Source organism: Typopeltis vanoorti, chromosome 16 (assembly GCF_054136105.1).
Source record: "Typopeltis vanoorti isolate ZY-2024b chromosome 16, IOZ_Tvanoo_1.0, whole genome shotgun sequence".
Taxonomy (NCBI): Eukaryota; Metazoa; Arthropoda; class Arachnida; order Uropygi; family Thelyphonidae; genus Typopeltis; species Typopeltis vanoorti.
Genome location: NC_143564.1, coordinates 40,373,100 through 40,386,499, shown reverse-complemented (window position 1 = coordinate 40,386,499; position 13,400 = coordinate 40,373,100).

Genomic DNA, 13,400 nt, shown 5'->3' with positions numbered 1-13,400 from the left:
AATAATTATTAGTGCATCAGCATATTCACAAGATGAAGTAGGACAGCATTTTGTTGAGACTGATCATATGCAAAAGAGCTTGATAGTTTCTCCATTTTGTATGACATATTCGGAGGTAAGTAACATAAGCTAGTAGAATCACTGTAGCATCCAGGTGGCAATGAAGTTGTCAGTTAATGATATTCTGTATATTAGAAAGCAATACTTTTTTTGTGGGCAGGGGGAGTTTTGAGGATAAATTTGCATCTATGCTGTAGAGTAGATGTCAACTGATCATAAAAGAATGCAGAGCTAGGCATTAGGACCAGAGAACAGCTTTTAAATGCCATCAGAACCATAAGTTTTTTGGTACCTAGATTATTCAAGATTCTTCTTATGTCTTTTTGGCAAAAGTTTACAAGAGTGTATACTAGATCTTTCAGGAGGAAGATGATGCCATGAGGATTTGCCTTGAAATTAACTGATGGTGCCTTTTGGATATGTGAAAATTGGAAGTACGAGCAGGCGGAAAGTATCACTGCCATTTATTATTATTATTATTATGCGACACCTCCAGGGAGTCCAAAGACTCATCAAGGGAGAATGTACCAACACCATTGAACGATTGTGCAGCAGTTTTTTTAATTGCCTTGATATCATTGGGAAATGATAGCTTGAATGGAGTATGGAATCTGAATCCTAACAAGAATTATTTCTTTAATTCAATGAGAACATGTGTTTAAAGCAAAAACAGTGGTCTTGCCTTAAAGAAAGCTTCTGGATGTCACTTCACTTTACACCGCTATATTGCCAAAGAGCATGGAGGTGAGTGACTGAGGTACAAGTGCCCCATATGAGAAGAAATTTTCACAAAATTATGGAAGAACTGGTTATAGACAAATCAAGAGGGAAGAGAATTTATGGGATATTCTGAACAAACAAACATGCATTCGATAAATAAATAAATTCTGTTGATGATACAGCGTTCCCCCTTTTTACAGGAGTTCACGGTACCATCTAGTCCCCCCAAATTTTATCTGTGCTCCAGAACCGGCATAGGCTGATGAATCAGACCTATGGCTGGTCAGTATTCCTGACTGTAATCTGTGTGTGTCCTTGGACTGGTTTGCCTGCTTGCGGATAAACTGATAAACCCCCAGATAAACTGATGGAAAAAAACCCTGCTGTCCATGCCCAAGACCGGCTAACTTGGCTATGGCTGAGGAAGATCCTTGAGCTCCTCACGTTGTTGACGAGAATCGAACCTAGGACACTTCTTCCCCAGGCTGTGAAACGCAAAGCCACTAGGCTAACTGCACAGGATTTGATCATTACTCACAGTAAATACTGGAGTATCTTTTCCATCTTGAGTGATAATCAGTAAAGGGAAGCCATTTAAAGATGAGAACATTAAAAGTCAGGTTGTCAAATTGTTTGAGTGTGACAGCATGATTTATTACTAATGCTACCACTGAATAATAACAAAAAAATCTAAAGAGGGCCGTGAATGTCATAGGCAAATTAACCTTAGTTGCAATTTTTTCTTCTCGTGGTCATAAAGTAAATTATACTTCATAAGATATTCTCGCTTTTACCTTTTCCCTAAGCTTGAGCAATGGATACACGAAAGGTTGTTATGAGTGATTTCAACTGTAATAGTACAAACTGGGGAGAAAGGAGAAGTTATAGAGTCACTTGAGAGAAAACTTTAATCAGTGTTATGGAAGGAACTTTTAGTGCAATAATAGATGACTCACTTCAGTGAGTATGGGAGTGGCAAACCAGAAGTTCTTGATTCTGGAATTACGCCTTACTTTGCGAAATATACATCTGTTATATCATCTATAGACTGGTCCCCCACTCGTCTTGCTTTTCTTTCAGCTCCTTTCCCTTAAATGCTACTAGAGAATCTTTTTGTCTCATGCAGTGGGAGTCTGCCTTTTCTCCCAAGTATTTTCCTTACCCTAGTATACTGAATCCCAAGATGCCTGATTAGTGTAGCAGGACTGATCAGATCCATCCCCTTAAAGAAATAAAGTTGACAAGAATTGAAGGCCATAGTAGCCAAGGCCAAAATGGATGTGTTATTTCAAATATATCTACTTCTCATAATGACAGAATTGACTCAAACCTAAACAGGAGGTACTTTCTGGATAATGCATGAGGGAAGAACATTGTGATAAGGAAATTGAACATTTGTACTTTATAAAATCAGAAGTTTGAAAGAAGAGCTGCATAAGGCACTAAAAAAATAATAAATTGGAATATACTTGAGTTTCTGAAATAAGAATGGAATAAGAAATTTACTGAAACAAGCAAGTATATTTTACATGGTGCTAGGACAGATCATGCTCAGAGAGGAATTGCAATATCGTCCATAAAGGATGAAAAATGACATTCTTGAATTTAAACTGGTTTCCCACAGAATTACAACTCTTAGATTGAAAATCGATAAGCACTGATTTAAGTATAATACAAATACATGCACTTTCCTCAAACCAATGTCACTGGCAAATTATTATGGTAAACTTTAAAGTATACAGGAAACAAGAAGAAAGTGCTCTAGGTGTGTGTGCCAAAGAAATGAGAGAGGAGAAAGACATTGAATTTGTAGTGATCTGGGGACTATATATATAGGAAATACTTTCTTGAAAAAGCAAAGTAAATGAAAATGGACCTGGAGATCACCAAATTTCAAAATTATTAATGAAATTGGTTTATATTATGAGAAACGACATGGAAATAGAAATATGTTGTTGCCTAGTTTAACTATGGTAGATCATAGACTAGTGAGCACAAGGATAAAGATGAAAAATCAAGAGATTGAAACTGGTTTAAAAAAAAAATGGAAATATAACAAACCACAAAGAAAATTTTGAGAAAATAATGGACGGAAGGAAGCATGAATGAATCAGATTTCTGACAGAATGGACAAAACAGCTTCAGCAATAATAGATATTAAAATCTTAAGAAAATCATTACCAGAAAATAGAACATCCAGAGAAAAAAAAACTTACTTTATGGACACTTGATCTAACCAAAAAAGGAGATAATTGTACAAACCAGTAGCACAGATAATACAGAATTTATAGAAATGCAAAAGTTAGAAATCAAAAATAACAGAAAATAAACAAGAGCTACATGGAGGGGGGGGGGGGGGACTGTAAAACTCAAACATAAGTTAAGGAATAAAACAATGCAATACAACAAAACAAAGAGAGAAAAAAGTGCAATAAATTTCCAGGAACCTATACACAGCAAAGGAAAAACACAAAACCACCAATCTTAAAAGAATTATGGAAAAGATGGTATATTATATTAGCAGAACAGAAAATCAGGAGGTTTGCAGTTTCTTCGAGTTACACTGAATATGTTCAAGGATAGGTTAAAGAAAAGATTTCACTTCAGCAGCATAAATCGTTGATAACTTATATAAAAAGGGCAACTGGGATGATAATCAGTTGACTATCGAACTATACAAAATGTTGATATCCATTTTTTAAACAATCGAGATTTTTGGATGCTACAGATCCATAATAACAAACTTCAGTGCAATAAATCAACTCATCACACTTTCAAGCAATGCATTCAACTCACCCTCCATGCAGAGAACCTGCTTCTCACATCTTTCTTCTTATATACACTTTCCAGGCCTCTAGTTCTACCTTTGCCTCTCTACTCTATGAAATACCTCCACATTAATCTGGTAACAACCCCTCACCAACTTATATCGTCTCAATCATATCTCTTCTTCCATTCACTAGGCTCTGTAAGTTGTATTCATTTAATCTCTCCTCATATCTAACATTCCATAGACTTAACACTAACTTAGATCTTCTCTAATACATCCTCATTCCCCCTCCCTGAAAATCAGGCAAGCAAATCTGTGCGTGTCTATGTCCTCCTCTCAGTGGCGTAGCTAGGGGGATGCGGAGGGGGGCGGTCCTCCCCGGGTGGCACTTTGAACCTTTTAATTCTAAAATACAGTCTTGAGAACTCAGTTTCAAATATTGTAATACCACTGCAAATTTTCCTCACTATTACTAGTTGTGAGAGGAGGTTTTCTAAATAAAATTAAGAATTACCCCATTACTATGAAATAAGTTCGCCAATGTCATCGACGATTTTGCTAACAGAAAAGCGAGAAAAATAACATTTTACAATATTGAAATTAAAATTTTACTTCAAAAATAAACATAGTGTTTTAATTTATTTCCTTATACGTCGTTTTGATTTATTGTAGTATTTTTGGTGTGCATTGAGAGGAGCGACAAACTCAGGGACCGCCCCAGACAGCAAAAGCTGTAGCTGCACCACTGCCTCCTCTTCAAGTATCATCCCTTAAAAGGAGGTTGGCAACATGTCATTTAACCTTTTTCTTTCTTTTGCTGCTCTGGAACATTTATGGTAATTCAAGCCAGCCCAGTCCTTAATGTCTTCAAACCACATTCTCCTGGGTCTATCTCTCCCTCTTCTTCCATCCAATTTCCCTTCTAATATTAATTTCTGAATGCTTTCTTGTCAAGTTAGATGTACAAAATATTTAAGTTTTCATTCTTTGATTATTTTCATTAATATTATTTTCATTTTTGCTTTCTTTAAAACATCTTCATTTTCTCTGTCCATTCTATTTTCAACATTCTTCTGCTGGTCCACATTTCGAAAACTTCTAATTTTTTCTCTGCTTCTTTATTTAGAGTCCATGTCCCATTGTTGTAGAGAAGACTTGACCGGATATAATATTTAATATTTTTCTTGTGTCTGTGGATGTTAGAACAGTTTTCATATCAAAGGCTTTTCTTGCTATCTCTATTCTTTTTATTTCTTTAAAGGAATTTCCCTAATCTGTAAACATTTGTCCCAAATTTATAAAAGACTGAACCTGTTTAATTCTCATTTTGTTAAAATTATGTTTAATTTCTTATTTATTGGTTCTTTTGATATAATCATGCACTTCGTTTTCTTTAGGTTAATAATTAATCCTATATCTAAGCTTCTGGTGTAAATTTCTGTGACTAAGTTTTGAAGATCATCTTCAGATTGAGCTATAAGGACTGTGTCATTTGTATACTTGAAGTTGTTGAAGTTCCTACCCCTGACTTTGACACCCTTCAATTCTGAAATATCTTTAAAAACTTGCCCACTATATATATAAAATACAGTGAAGGTGATAAGACACAGACACATCCTTGTTTTTACTCCTTTTTTGATTTCGAAGTTGTCGGAATATGCATTTTTATATCTTATCGAGGCCATTTGATTCCAGTATATATATTTGTAATTATACGTAGATCTTTTCCTTTTAACCCATTATTCTGTAGGATATGTATTAATTTCTTGTGATCTATTGAATCAAATGCTTTGGTGTAATCAATAAAACAAAAGATATATGCTATTCTGGTTATCGAGGCTTCTTTCACATAATGTTTTCAAATTGAAAACTCCTCTTGTACCTTTTGTCTTTTCGAAAACCTGATTGAGTGTCTTCTATTTCTATTGACAAAGTGCCTTTTATTCTTTCTAGGATTTTATTTTCCGTAGTAATTTTGTAACGGCTTGTTAAACTTATTAGTCTATATTCTGAACATTCAAAAGTTCTCGGAATATTGGGAAGAGTGACGAAGATGGATTTCCTTAGATCATCAATGATACATCCTATATCATAGATGTTATTTAAAACAACCTTTTTGTCATTAATTGTGTTTTTGTTTAATTTCTTTAACAATTCGATAGGGATCTGATCAGGGCCTGGTGTTTTACCTGTTTTCATTTGACTTAGAGCGTATTCTATTTCTTCATATGTAATTTGAAGAAATCCATACTTTGTATATCTGGTGTATCAATGTGATCAGAGTCAAACAGTTTTTTTTCCCATATTCTTTCCATCTTTTTAAGACATCTTCAGTCTAGTAGCAGTTTTCCATTTGGATCTTTTATACAAAGATTATGGTTGAAATTTTTCATTTTATTTGTCAGAGCTTGGTTTGACTTATGCATTTCTTTACTATTGTGTTTGTTGTTCAATTCCTCTATTTGTTTACATTTTTCATTTAGCCACTTGTCTTTAGCCTTCCTGCATTCATTTTTTATAATTTTACTGAGTATTCTATACTGTTGTGTACTTTTCTTTTTTCGTCTTTCATTCATAAGTTCTAATATTGATTCTGTCATCCAGGGGTTTTCTCTTATTCTATTTAATTTTTGGAATAATCTTGTCAGCTGTTTCACATACTGCACTTCTAAAATTTGACCATCTGTTTTTGTTTCCTCTGTGTTGCAAAGTATATTGTCTTCTGTTTTATATCCTACATGATCTAATTTCTGAGTTACACCGTTATGTTGTCAGTATATTCAGAGCTATCAAATCTTTCAGTATGATTGTTTTTAGAAATGTTTTTTAGTTTAATTTTTAAATTAGACACAACAGGATTATGGTCTGAACCTATATCAGCACCTGGGTATGTTTTAATGTTGGTTATATTTTTTTGTAACTATTTGAAATTTTTTTTAATAGAAATCCTGTCAATAAGGTCCTCATTGGAATCGATGGGACTATCGTAGATCAGTCTTTTCGTATGGCCCCATAGGAAAAAGACCAGACATGAGAGATCGTGGCGGCCAAGCGATGGGACCACCCCGACCAATCCATCGTCCTGGAAATGTTGCATCCAAGGCGTTCCGCACATCCACGCTGAAATGGGGTGGCGCTCCATCATGTTGGAACCACATACGTGTTTGAATGTTTGCTGGAACAGGGTTCAGTAATTCTGGCAAGACCGCTTGTAAAAATACGAGGTACATTCTCCCATTCAGTCGTGCTAGCAGAAGGTATGGGCCAATCAAATGGTCATGTAGGATTTCAGCCCAAACATTTATGGAGAAACGCCACTAGTACGAATGTTCGCCCACACGGGATAATTGTGGGTATTAAAAATGCCCTCATGTGTAAAGGTGCATTCGTCAGTGAATAAGACGTGCATCAAAGTCTGGCTGCACTGCAGTCTGTTGCAGGAACCACTGTGCAAAATACACACGAGGCCGATAATCTGCAGGTGTCAAGGTGTGCACCCTATGTGCATGGTAGGGGTGTAATCATTCGTCTCGTAGAACTCGCCACACCGTCGATTGGGGCACACACGTACGGCATGGGAAATTGCTCGAGTGCTACATTCGTGACGATCTGCAACCCTACGTAGAATTTCCTCTATAATACATGGCCTCCTCACACTCCTTGCACGCACTGTATCCTGCATGCCGCTGACAAAGGATCCCATTTCGCACAGATACTGGTGCAATCGCCGAAAGGTTTTACGATCAGGCATGCGTCTGGTCGGAAAGCATTCTCAGTACAGTCTTTGGGCTTCTCTCGCATTCCCGTCTGCAGCTCCGTAAATGAAATGCATGTCAGCCTTCTCCTGATTTGTGAAAGACTCCATCCTTTTTGCACTCCACCGTAGAAATAACTACTGCAAAAACCAGCGCTTATAAGTATTCACTGGAAAGTGCCCTCTAGTGCTTCACCACTTGAGTTCGGACCATGCATTGCAGGATGAAAAGTGCTTGTTTAGGTGTGTTCTATCATCCCTTAAAGTTTGGCCCAAGGTTCTGAATCACCCTGTATATATACATTCTCTGTCCAAAAAAGAAACCGAACTTTTCGAAAATAGAAGAAACTAGTGGCGCCACCTGTTGTATCTTTTTGTTGTCGAAAGCGGCAACCTTCGTTAGTGTTGTGTCAACTGTTTATGACATTTGTTTCATTAGAAGCCGAGTTATAGTGCCAAGAGTGACAGTGTGTTTTGACGAACGGTCGGAAAATGAGTTTCAAACAGAGAGCTGTGATTGACTTTTGTGTTAAACTTGGTAAAAGGTTTACCGAAATACATCAAATGCTTCAAAAAGCATAGTGATGAATGCTTATCCCGTACTCAAGTTTGCGAGTGGTTTAAGCGATTTCAAAGTGGTCGTGAGACACTTGATGACAAAAGCCCGGCCGTCCAAAAACTAAACTGAGCGAAGTTAACTTCCAAAAAGATTTCATCAAAGAAAACCCGAAATCGTCCGTGAGATTGATTGAAGGTGAATTGGGGATTCCAAAATCAACTGTGCACAACATTTTGACTGAGAGTTTGGGCCTTTGTAAATTGAATTCGCGATTTGTTCTCCACAAGTTGATCGACGACCAAAAAATGTATCGAATTGAACATTGCAAGGACCTCATTAAAACTGCTCGTAAGGATTCAAACTTCCTTGAAATGATCGTTATTGGTGACGAAACGTGGTGTTCTGAGTATTAGCCAGAAACAAAGCGCCAGAGTGCTGTGTGGAGACCACCAGAGAGGGGCACCCGAAAAAAAATCACTTGGGGAAGTCAAAAGTAAAGACAATACTGATTTGTTTCTACGATTCCAAGGGCATTATCCACAAAGAATTCGTTCCGGCTGGCCAAACGGTCAATGGTGAGTTTTATCTCGAAGTTTTGAAGCGATTGATAGCGAGAATTCATCGCTTACAGCAAGAATATCGTGACGACCAACCGTTCGTCAAAACACTGTCACTCTTGGCACTATAACTCGGCTTCTAATAAAACAAATGTCATAAAAAGTTGACGCAACACACTAATGAAGGTTACCGCTTTCGACAACAAAAAGATACAACAGGTGGCGCCATTAGTTTCTATTTTCGAAAAGTTCGGTTTCTTTTTGGACAGAGGGTGTATGCATAATGTCCACCTCATTAATGTCATAATCCGTTGGGATGTTCACACAATTTTACCAATATGACCCCTAAACTTAAACCTGAGTCTCTGGCCGCCTCCTTCAAAATTTCTCCATTAATCATATGCTCTGTATCCCAACTTGCCTTAGTTATTAAAAGCTATATCAGAACTCAGCAACCAGTATAAAAGTAAAACATCACAGAAAGGAATTCAGCATTGAGTGGCGTGAAGGAAGGAGATATCATATCACCCAAGTTCTTTTCTACTACATAAGAAGTCTTTAGAAATGTCTCATAGAAAAACGATGGAATTAATATCAATGGTAAAAACCATTTACATTTTGCAGATGGCATTGTTCTGTTAGCCAAAAATAAGCTCAGTTTATAATAAATGCCTTTGAGAAAAGCATGAAAAGAAGTTTAGAAATTAACATAACTAAAACAAAACTGATGACAAACTCCAATTCATCAAACTAAAATTAGGACAATCCTCTTGAAATTATGGTTGACTATTTATCTCGGTCAATTAGTTTTAAGGAAAAACAAGATAAAGAAATAAATATAAATAGAAGAATCGCACAAGGAAACAAAGCATTTGGACTGTATAAAAATGAACTCTTATGAGATTTGCTAGTATGCTTTAAAAGCAAGTTATTCAATATGCGCATTAATCCAGTGTGTACCAAAGCCGAAGAATTCTCATACATAGTGATGGTTTCTGAGTACTCATCAGGAATATCCCTGGACACCCAAAATAAGTGAAGCTAGGTATCTTTCGATTGCCCTGGCTCTACATCCCAACCCTCTGCACTGCTTTAAATGTCAGAAATATACAGCTCTGGTCAGACTGCCAAATATATGACAAAGTGTATGAGAACCAAGACTGCTACTGCAAAGCATCGGAATACGCTAACTGTGAACTGAAATATCCATCCTATTTCCGAGTATGAAAAAGGAGATTCAAAACATCACGAGGAAACTATACCATATCAGAAGCAAGTACACCAAAAACAGCACTGGGTTGAAAACATGTTGAGAAGGCAATGGGTGTGTCTGTCCCATCTCACAACTTCTTCAACCCTGAGCGGTATGATTTACTTGCAATCTCCACAGACTCAGAAAAAGAAAAAAAAATGAATGTAGCCTCACTCCTGAAAATGCACCAAATATGATTATACTATATCTAAATTAGCTACGTATAAAAAATAATGGACTGTGCACCTCTAAGAATAAAGGACATGCCTACAGATCCATTACATAAAATGGATCCCTCTGTCCCTCAAGAAGAAAATAAAACCATAAACTGTTTCCTGAGGAGAAAGTGATGGACACTGGCAATTCACAGCTTCCTAAGAATGATGAATGTAAATCCTCACGAAACTGGAAGCTAGCTGGATCTAAAAAACTTCCCACATTGTCAGAGATTCTACCAAAACATGGATGATATCAAGGTTCTCTTTCAGAAACAAAGTACTGTATTTCTGTCTGCAATAAACATATTTGAAACCTGGCGAGGATCTCTTGCTATATACCGCAATCATATGCAAGGATGCGATATGGAATAGACCTGTCCATTGAAGAGATGCTATCATTTGCAAGCAGTCATTCAGCATTAAGTAGTACTTGTTTCTACTGCTTACAAATGATAGCCTCTCTACAATAGACAGGTATATTCCATATCGCATCTGTATAGATGTTAGCGTTATATATATATATATATATATATATATATAGCAAGAGATCAGGCAGTTGCCATTTCAGTCTCGCTAGAAAATTTTTATTAGACTACGCTGCATCTGTATGCAACAAGCGCAGATATACCTCAGGATGAGATTGACGGTTTTGCAGTGCCTCTCCTATTAATCAAGTAGCGAATCGTATTACATTAATAATCATAATGCATGATACAATCAGCAAAACATCTAGTCAGTTTCAGCTTTGTGACAGATCATGGGGAAATTCAGAATGTACAACAGTCAGGAAAGGTTGGAGTATTTACCATAGATACCCCACAACATGAAACCATTACTCACAAATGTGCTCATACCTGAGTATGATAGATTTGCCGTCAGCCAAAAGAACTCATGGATCCAATTGACATCTTCTATCACCAGATCAATATACTACAAAGGTCTGAGATAAAATTCGAAAATTTAAAGTTGGCCAATCCTCCCACACTTCTTCGATCCTGGAACGAAATGGATATGCAACCGCTCACTCCAATGCAACTGCAAATACTTTCGGGAAAATTTCAATGTCAACGAACAGTTCTAGGTCAGATATTAACATACATTATGGTTAAACATTTCTCACCATTCTCCATGAATCAATGGCTTTATTTATTCAACAGAATTTTCTATGATAATGACTTTGGAAAGTCAATAATTGCAAGAAAAACTAATAATTGATTTTCTGAAGCCAAGTAAGAATCCCAAATTACCATCAAACCATCGGCCAACTTCTCGAAACAGCTGAACTGATTGTGCAAGATCTTGGAAAAACTGGTTAACTCTTACCTTGTGGTTACTTGAGAGCAACAATCCTTTTTCCAAGACAATCTGGCTTCTGAGCCATCACTCCATACTATACCATTTGGTCTGGCTGGAAGCATCGCTTACAGATGCTTTCTTGAAACACGAGCACTTAGTATCGGCTTTGACATGGGAAAAGGTTCGGCATATTGAAAGGGCCTGCACAACTATGAAAACTTTTCTGAGTCTTCCAAGTCAGTGCGATCGATCATATCCTGATCTTTTTTTAAAAAACAAGAAAGAGTCCCACAAGGCTTATTTAAGTGCCACTTTAGCCTTTGACCATCTTTCAAACTGAGCGCTTCAAATGGATCCAGAGTTTCGCCACCGAAACTCAATTTTTGCAATAAACGTGGTCTTTATTCTGATTCATGAATAAGCTAAAGAGTAATCTCAGTTGCAACAGAAACCAAGTTCTTAAGATTTTGCTTACATTCGACAAAACATTGACATTTCAAACTCAGTTGCAAGATAAGTGCCAGAGAACAAGTAGCATCCTAGCCTCCATCTCTTGAAGTACAGACAGATGGTCAATGCTCTGCTTATACTGAGCACTTATCCAATAATTTTTTCGTACTTCTGTAAAACGCAGTGCAAGTCAGTGGTTGAATTCAATCCCCATTAAGCAAACCATCAAAACTGTAGATAGCGCATTTCAAACATTCAAAAACCCACTTTTTCACGTAAGCCATCTTTGCAATATGTGGCCAAAATAAAATCCCAGCCAGACCATCCCACATGACGTGTGTGTGTGTGTGTGTGTGTGTTGAAAATTTGTACGATACCTGTCAGACCGCCATAAAATTCTTCGGTTTGCAAATAAAACAACAGGTAATCAATTCTGCATGTCACGTATGCCACCAAACATGCTTTCACCATGAAAGCATGTTTGGAAATGCAAAGACTTTGAAAATCAGTGTCTTAGCACTCTACGCAGTGAGGTCTGCAACCATATTCTCATAGAGCATGACATCTAACCAAATCCCTCCAGAATGTACTAACTATACCGCTGAGCTGCATGCATTGCAATAAGTTACACAACACTGAAACGCAACCAGATGCACTATTTACACTGATTCAAGAAGTTATCTTCAGACACTTGGAGTCTGGTATATCAACATCATCCAGTGCTCTGTGCTCCGAAATTTGTTATTTCAAATCAGAAGACTCCATCTGGATCTTTGCTTGTGCTACATTCAAGGAAAAAGGGATCACAGGCAGTAGCGAGGTCAAATCGTTACCATCACCTGCTTGTCCTCTACAAGGATTACAGGCAGATTCATAAGACAAAACTTGATATTGCAGGGACACACATCATGGCATAGTCATAACAAGCTACATACATTAAACCTGAAATTAAAACTTTGGCAGTTCAAACTATGCAGGGTTCATACACCGGAAGTTGGTTAAATTTTCACAAGCTTAATAAATGAATCTTAGCAGTACCTGGAATATGGATATAAACAAAAACAAGTTAAATGAAACCAAAACAACTGAAAAAAAAATATATTATTCGACAACAGGATACGCCAAAAGAGTTGAAAGTCAAACCAATAGAAGAAAAAAATAAACAAAACTGGATATAACACAATTTCATATCCTACACGAATATTAAATTATAAACCAAAAATAAAGAGAAAATCACTTAAGCAGACTTCAAAAGAGTGATACCACCAACTGAAATGTCTATCCTTAGTGATATTTGCAGAATGATGTCCATACGTTCTAGGACTTTGATGCGCGTGCAGTACTGGAGCGATCTATCGGCAAATGCACTAAGTAATACCAACTAACGTATATACCCACAGAAAGCGAGTGAGGTTAGTTTACGTTCAGTAGTGTGCGAGCTACGATGTGTAGCGGAAAGTATTATATTTTTTCTTGGATATGAAAAACAGAAATCCATTTCTAGGATTTCTGCTAGAAAATCCTAGAAATAGCTCTGGAGATCTACCGTCTTCAGGTGATTAGCGATGAAGGTGGGAGTCGGTAGAAGATGACGAGAGAAGTAGCAGTCCCACATCGACTTGAACTCTGGAAAACATTGCTGTTGTAAAACTCGATGTAACTTAAAAATCCCAAAGCGCTTAACATCGATTTTTACAGACGTTAAGTCTCATGAGAAAGCTACAAAAAGTAACCTTGTTTGTGTCTATATATTTTATGTTAAAT